The 8340-nt window shown below is 36.7% G+C and overlaps 1 pseudogene; it reads left to right on the top strand.

Moving 5' to 3' along the window:
* The first annotated feature begins 1642 nt into the window (after window positions 1-1642).
* Window positions 1643-5160, top strand: LOC109064483 (annotated as a pseudogene).
* Window positions 5161-8340: the final 3180 nt, after the last annotated feature.

The following is an 8340-nucleotide window of genomic DNA, read 5'->3' as shown; positions in this document are numbered from 1 at the left end:
GAATTCTGGTAATTGTGAACGAGTAGGCGTGGCGTGTGGAGAGGGTGTAGGCTGTGACTCCGTGACAAATTCCAATACTATGACTAAATTAATTTTTTGTTGTAAATAACAATATTGTGGTTGTGTATTTATCTGCTTATGTCATTATCATTATTATTATTTGCTCAGCTATGAAATTGTATCCCGTTCTGTTGTAATAATATCACCATTTATAGTATCAATATTAATAGTAAGAACAATTAAGATCATCCCTACTACCGTTTTTATAAAATAACAATCACCCCATAATCACAATCCTGAGAACACCAAGATCCCTCCCTCAGCCTTATATTTTGTCAACACCATTTCTTTATATCTTGATTTAAACATAAATATAAAAATTATTTGCATATAAAAATTAAACTTGATTAATCAAAAATCAAAAATTAATCAGTGACCAGATAGGGTTCCTACAGCCCACTTCTTACACATTAAAGCAAACTAATGCTCTTCAAGTTTGAGCCTTAAGTTAAATAGACTTTCTATAAATGTTTGCATTACAATAACAAATTATTAGGAGATTAACTCCTACTGGAACATTATGAGCATAGTTTTTCTACCTTATTTTCAGATCTCATCCAACCACATTCTTAAACCCCTAAAGAATATTCAGTACTTCATTAAACATTTTTCCACACAATGCTTGTTTGTGTTCGAAAAGATACATTTTTATATGCAATCACTATTAGTAAAATAATGGATTTATTCTGTTGGATTTTTCACTCAAGATTTTTAAACTTTCATTATGAGTTTCCATGTATTGATTTTATTTATTTGTGAAATCGGTATGCAAAGAGTTAAATCATGCTCAATTTAAATGCTTTAGACAACTTTGTCATCTAAACAGTCTAATCAGTAAAAAAACACTAAAATGAACAAGTTACGGTAAGTCACTCCATACAGAAAAACCTGTTTCTTAAGTATGTAATCAATCAGGAGGGTACAGTATATAAACTCGTCTGTCAAGCTGCAGTGTGTATCATGTCTGTGTGTTCATACAGTGAAATATGTATATATGTTCATACAGTGAAATATGCTGAGAGAATCATCGGTACAACCCTCCCGTCTATTCAAGAACTGTACTTATCCAGAGTGAGCAAAAGGGCTGGAATAATCACTCTGGACCCCTCACATCCAGCACACTCCCTGTTTGAACTGTTGCCATCTGGTCGACGCTACAGAGCACTGAGCACCAGAACGACCAGACACAGGAACAGTTTCTTCCCCCAGGCAATCCATCTAATGAACACTTGATAATAACTGTGGAACACATTACACTATTTATATTTACAGACACATACACTTATTACCTAACACACATACTTAGTGAACACTTAAATTATTATTTTTTTGCACATAATATACCTGTACATACATAACTGCTCATTGTAATATATCTGCCATACAATTGTCATTTTGTATATTGTCATTCCTTACCTGCTGATTTGTATTTTCTGTATTTTTTATTCTTTTATTGTGTGTTTTCTTCTTCTGTCGCTGTCATTCTGTTGCACTGCGGAGCTTCTGCCACGAAAACAAATTCCTTGTATGTGTAAACATACCTGGCAATAAAGCTCATTCTGATTCTGATTCTGATTCTGAAATGGCAGAAGCCAGTATCTCATGGGCTGAGGATCAGTTCAGCTGTCCAGTGTGTCTGGATCTTCTGAAGGAGCCAGTGACGATTCCCTGTGGACACAGTTACTGTAAGGGATGCATCTCAGGTTCCTGGGATGAGGACGATTGGAAGGGAATCTACAGATGTCCTCAGTGCAGACAGACCTTCAGTCCAAGACCAGTTTTAGGTAAGAATGTGGTGATAGCTGAAATGGTGGAGAAACTCAAAAAGACGAGACTCCAAGCTGCTGGTCATGCAGTTCATCACACTGGATCTGGAGATGTTCAGTGCAACGCCTGCACTGAAATTAAACAGAAAGCAGTGAAATCGTGTTTGGAGTGTCGGAGCTCTTACTGTCAAAATCACCTTGAACAGCATGAGAATCTTTTCAGAGGTAGAAGACACAATCTGATGGATGCCACTGGACGACTGCAGGAGATGATCTGCCCTCAACATGATAAAATGCTGGATATTTACTGCCGTACTGATCAGCAGTGTATCTGTATGCTGTGTTTGGTGGATGAACACAAAAATCATGACACTGTATCAGCTGAATCAGAATGGAAAGAAAAACAGGTACTGCTCTATACGGGATTTTATGACAGTTCATGTTGTTTCTCTCCTCATATTTTGTTATGTTTAGAAAATTTTGAATCTGTTTCTAGTTGCAGTATTGAACTCATAACAGACATTACATAACTCACTCTAAAATATAATACCACTGCATTTGTTTAGGATGATTTATTTTTTTAAAGAAACTTTGTCAGCATGGACACATTAAATCGATCAAAAGTGACAGTAAAGATATTCATAATGTTACAATAGACTCTGATCTTGTGAACTTTCTATTTATCAAGAGAAATTCACCACAGAAATATTGTGCAGCACAACTGTTTTCAACACTGATAATAATCAGAAATGTTTGTTGAGCAGCAAATCAGCATATTAGAATGATTTCTGAAGATCATGTGACACTGAAGACTGGAGTAATGATGCTGAAAATTCAATACTACACAATATTACAATATTACAGTTATTTATTTTGTTTTTGTCTGGGTTAGCATCTTTTCATAAACATTTATTCATTTAAACACATTTCTGTTTTCTGTAGAGTAATTTGGAGGAGAACCAGAGAAAAAATCCAGAAGGTAATCCAGAAGAAAGAGAAAGATCTTCAGGAGCTGAGAGAGGCTGTGTCATCTCATAAGGTGAGTTTAGTGAAAAAGAGAAATTTGAGTCGGAGTTCGAGACTCTCCTCCAATGCTGGAGCTGTTTTAGTCCCACTGTTGCTGTTTGAGGTAGAGCTAGTGAATGAACTGACTCTAATGTGTGTCCTATAACAGCGCTCTGCACAGACAGCAATGGAGGACAGTGAGAGGATCTTCACTGAACTCATACGCTCTATTGAGAAACGTCGCTCTGAGGTGAAACAGCTGATCAGAGATCAGGAAAGAGCTGCAGTGAGTCGAGCAGAAGAACACTTAGAGCGACTGAAGCAGGAGATTGATGATCTGAAGAGGAAAGGCGCTGAGCTGGAGCAGCTTTCAGAGACACAGGACCATATTCATTTCCTCAAGGTATTTACATTTATTCATTAAGAAGTCATTTATTTAGCAGGTGTAACAGAGAAGTTTTTGTCTTTGTGTCTGAAGAGTTGGCTGTCTCTCTCTCTCTCTCTCTCTCTCTCTTGATCTACAGATGGATTCACTGTCAGTTCTCACCCCTCTTTTGATGATGCAGTGAAATCAGTCTCTAAACTCAGAGACAAACTGCAGCAGTTCTGCATAGATGACATAGAAAACATATCAAAAATAGGTAAATACTGATTTATTTTCAGAAAAAAAGTTTATTAAATATAAAATAGTTGTAGTTTAATTTTAATGTGACTTAAGAGTTTAATTGCAGATGTGTTTTGTAGTGAAAACCGTCCATGTCATCCAGACTCCAGAATGTCAGACCAGAGTGGAGTTTCAAGAAGGTGAGTTGCGCTAAAAAAACACAAATCTAAAATTCAGTCAAGTGGTGTTTATTCTTTTTCACTGAATTAATGGTGTAATTCAGTTCAAGACAAGATTTTTTTTCTTTTGTATTTAAAATGCATTGGGCTGCAACAAATAAGTGGTAACAATCATAATTATCATCATGGATTAGTTGCATATCATCATTAGTGATGGATCCATTAGTCACTTTACAGTACAAACTTCTTAGTGCAGTAATAATCTTAACTAAAACAATTTTTGTTTTGATCAATTACTGTATTTTTCGGACTATAAGTCGCACCTAAGTATAAGTCGCATCAGTCCAAAAATATACGTCATGACGAGGAAAAAAAACATATATAAGTCGCACTGGACTATAAGTCGCATTTATTTAGAACCAAGAACCAAGAGAAAACATTACCGTCTACAGCCGCGAGAGGGCGCTCTATGCGGCTCAGTGCTCCTCTAACCTATCAGATCGGCTGCATATTTTACCATATTTTACAGTTTGTAATCTGCAGAATAGGATTTTCTTTTGGGGGGCATTTTGTTTGCATTCAGTCTTTCTCAGTTGTCTTTAAGTTAAAATTTCAGCTAACAGTTTTCAGTTGTTTTCAGTTAATGTTTTCAGGGGTATGCTACAGGGGCACTGAGCAGCATAGAGCGCCCTCTCGTGGCTGTAGACGGTAATGTTTTCTATTGGTTCATTTCTCTTGGTTCATGTCAAATTAATTTTGATAAATAAGTCACACCTGACTATAAGTCGCAGGACCAGCCAAACTATGAAAAAAGTGCGACTTATAGTCCGGAAAATACGGTATATGTGGACTGGCAAGAAATTTAGGTTTACATTTTGCATTAACCATTTTTTGACTATAGAGATGTTATTTCATCATGAACACGTAACTGTAAAGGGTTTAGCCTTTAGCATTCAAGAAGAAATTACATTAGATACATTTACATAAACACCTTTTTGTCAATCAGAGTGAGATTGTTGAATCCGAACATAGTGTTTACATAATGCTAAATAAAGTGATCAGGGTGATCTGGGAGTTTATATGTCACAAGCTTCCAATCAAACTTTATCTCTTGACATGCACACAATGCATGTATATTCAGAGTTTCCCTGGTGGTTTAAGACACATATACTAGACATTCTACTGCCTCTTGTCTTTGTTTTTAAAAGCAGACTTAATATTACTCTATTTTGAGTTCTAATCAGTAGAAGACGAGCACACAAAGCATGTATTTGGCCTTTTGGTCCTCTTAAAAAGTCAATTTATAAAATCATAATAGACCCAGTTAATGTGTTATAATAATGATAGAATGTCATGAATAATTATGTGTTTATCTCCATCAGATTCTCATCCAGTGGGTTTCACAGCCAAGAAGGCTAAAGATCTTGGCTGTGAAAGAAGGCCCAGACTAAAGCCACAGTTTAGGTCCACACCCATACCCACTTACTCATCTTTCACCACTTTCCCCAGAACAAATTTAAGCTTTTTGGGATTCACACCCCGTTGAAGACTTATTAGCCAGAACTCAACTTGAGTGCTCCAGGATATGAAGATTTTTACCTCAGCAGCACTCTTTGCATTTTTTGTTTTATAAGTTTGTGAACTCTTTCAAAACATTTTGATTTCTGCATTGCTTACTCATAAAATATGGTCTGTTCTTTTATCATTTTTATTAAATACAGTGAGTGATTACTCACAGTGGAGTAACAAAAGCTGAATATTTTCAAAGGTTAACAAACTTATTCTTGCCTCTGTATAACAAAAACATTGTCTTAATACAAACAAGTATCATAAGTTTCATAATCATAATACACGAGTATCAATTCTCTTTTGCTATCTCAGGTATTTTGTTCAATGAATATTGAAAAATGTGTTGAAATATGATGTAACCCTTGTTTGATTGTGAAGCTTTTTAGATCTCCCAATAAAATATTTTGAGTTTTGATTCACAGTGCAGCGTAGTGGAAATAAGTGAACCCTTGTATTCAGTAACTTGTACAACAGATCCTCATTTAGTAGCAAAACCTCCACCGATCATTCTCTATATAGCTCCTTTCTTGGATCATCCTTACACACAAACCTGTCAAGCATCTCTGTTTCCTCTTTAGAAAACATGCCGCAGCTGAGGTGACACTGACGTGCACCTCTCCAAAAATGTCACAGTGCATCAAATCTACGCGGACCGCAAGCGCTGTGATTGGTCTGCTAGTACCCCTCCCTCTATATGTATTTGATACCGTGTTCCAGGCAACCCGTAACCCATGTTTTTCCAACCCATGTTTGAAAGTGCACTGAAACGGCAGTCAAACCCGTGACTTCCCACCTGTGAACTCGTACTAGATTGATGTACCCCCAGTTCCAAGCTCTGACGTCACATAGCCCGCGAAACAACAGTTGCAGCCCCTACGGATAATAGTGCCTACGTATGCGGTGTTTATGCAAGTGGTACACAGTGAGAAATAGACTTTAGGACAATATAACATTGCAATAAAATTAATAATCTAGCTACAATTCCTTGTGGTCAGGCAGACTTGCCTGGATTGCTACAAAGTCATGAGTCGTGGTTTGAAGTCATGATTTACGGGCTCAAAAACCTGCCTGGAACGCAGCATGAGTTTTGTGTGTGTTTTTTTGCACTTTTATATATTTTAATGTTACACCTTCTTATTTAAAATAAAACAAAGCAAAGAACAAGTGTCTTATCATTTATTATAAAACGTAGCATTACATCACATTGTTGTCCACAACAAACAGTTGTTCTGCCATGGTACGTTACAAGTCCTTGTGGTTATTGCTGATTAATACTTCTTTGCTGTTCCGGTGTCGTCTCTTTTTTGTAGTTTTAAATAAATTATCGGTTCTTTGATATTTATTTGCCGCAGTCACGGCTATAATGCTTTTCCAATGAGCCACTTTTTCTTTGGCTTTTGTCATGGTACTGCGGGTTACACCAGCAACATGCCCGTGGACACTGTAGACTAGTGGTTTGCATGTGTACTGCATGTTGACACGGACAACGATGCAGAAGTATAAATGAAGACCAGTGCACAGCCTACGGTGTAGAGGCTATGGCGTATGTCCGACGCAGAAGTATAAATCAGCCTTTACTTTTAAAAGAACTGATAGTTCTCAGTCCCTGCCACATGCGCATGGAGTCATTCAGTTGGAAATGAGACTCCACTCGTTCTCTGTACTGTTGTTTAGCGGTTCTCACAGCGCGTTGGAGAGCATAACACGTTACAAGATCATGTGACACTGAAGAACAGGGGCGAGGCCAGAAATGTTTAAGTGGGTGGTCCTACATAAAACTGGGTGGGCAAAGTGTAGCATATGAAAACTGCATATCAAATTGGCAACAGAAAATGCAGCACAAAAATTCAATACACAGTACTAATACTAATACTACTAATTTCCACATTTACTAATACGTTATTGAAATTAAAAGTTTTATCTGTTAATTGTACCTGAGCTAATGAAAAGTTTAAATTTTATTAACTAATGTCAACAAAGATTAATACTGTACCAAATGTATTTCTCATTGTTAATGTTAGTTAAGGCACTGCCAAACATTAACTAAGTTTACTGTATGTAAAGCATTACCTTAGACCAGGGTTCCTCAATAGGCGGCCCACAGGCCGCATCCGGCCCGCAAGAGAAGAATGTTTGGCCCGTGCTAATTTCAAATAATGTGGTATGAAAATTCAAATGCAGCATCAGAAAGCGACATTAACTTACATTGTGTCTACACCAGACGCGAGCGGTGCAGTGCAACAAAATACAACTTACTATAATCAGTGATGCTGTCTACACTGGATGCGGTGCAGCGCGGCGTGACAAATCCCCAACAGAAAACTGACTCGTTCTATTTATGAAGTGCTGACACAAAGTTCAAATGATTTGCAGTGCTTTGTCGCATCCAGTGTAGATATACGATGTGACAACAAAAACATGGCAAGTGTGAAGTAAATAAAAGTGGACATTGAAAATAGATGATTCAAATGTAAATGGACTGAACAGTTTTGAGTGAGTCAGTGAGTGATACCATTTTGTTATCCCTTACCAAAAAGGAGTATACTTCAAGTTTATATCCTGCAGACTTCAGTTCCAACCCTGCTCCAACACACCTGTCTGTAATTATCAAGTAGCCCTGAACACCTTGATTAGCTGGTTCAGGTGTGTTTGATTGGGGTTGGAGCTGAAATCTGTAGGATGGTAGCTCTCCAGGACCAGGGTGGAAGACCACTGCATTAAGTATACCAGTAGTAAACTATGTGTACACAACTAGTTTACATATATGTTTTTAGTTTGTACTGCAGCTATACTAAAAGCGAACTTATAGGTATACTGAGAGTTTACTATTAAATACTTGTGGCCTTTTTAGTACACTATGAAGTACAGTCTCAGTGAACTATTAGTTTAGTAGTTTTACACTGCAAGTATACTCATAAGTTTTCATTAATTGAACTTTACATCATACTTTAAGCATACTATTGTCCCTATTTAGATACTAATTTGTATATTTTTTGTTATATGAATATCTGAACATACAAAACATAAAGGAAGAGAGGTATCTGCTTATAAACAAAAACATTTTATTTTAGCTTCATTCATTTTTTTGTTTTTTTATAAACACTCGAATGTGGGTAAGTTTCATAAATAAAAATAAAATAAACAACATTTTGAACAA

This window comes from Cyprinus carpio, chromosome B11 (genome assembly GCF_018340385.1).
Source record: "Cyprinus carpio isolate SPL01 chromosome B11, ASM1834038v1, whole genome shotgun sequence".
Classification (NCBI taxonomy): domain Eukaryota; kingdom Metazoa; phylum Chordata; class Actinopteri; order Cypriniformes; family Cyprinidae; genus Cyprinus; species Cyprinus carpio.
Note: the sequence above shows the minus strand (reverse complement) of the source record. Positions and strands in the feature narration are given on the sequence as shown.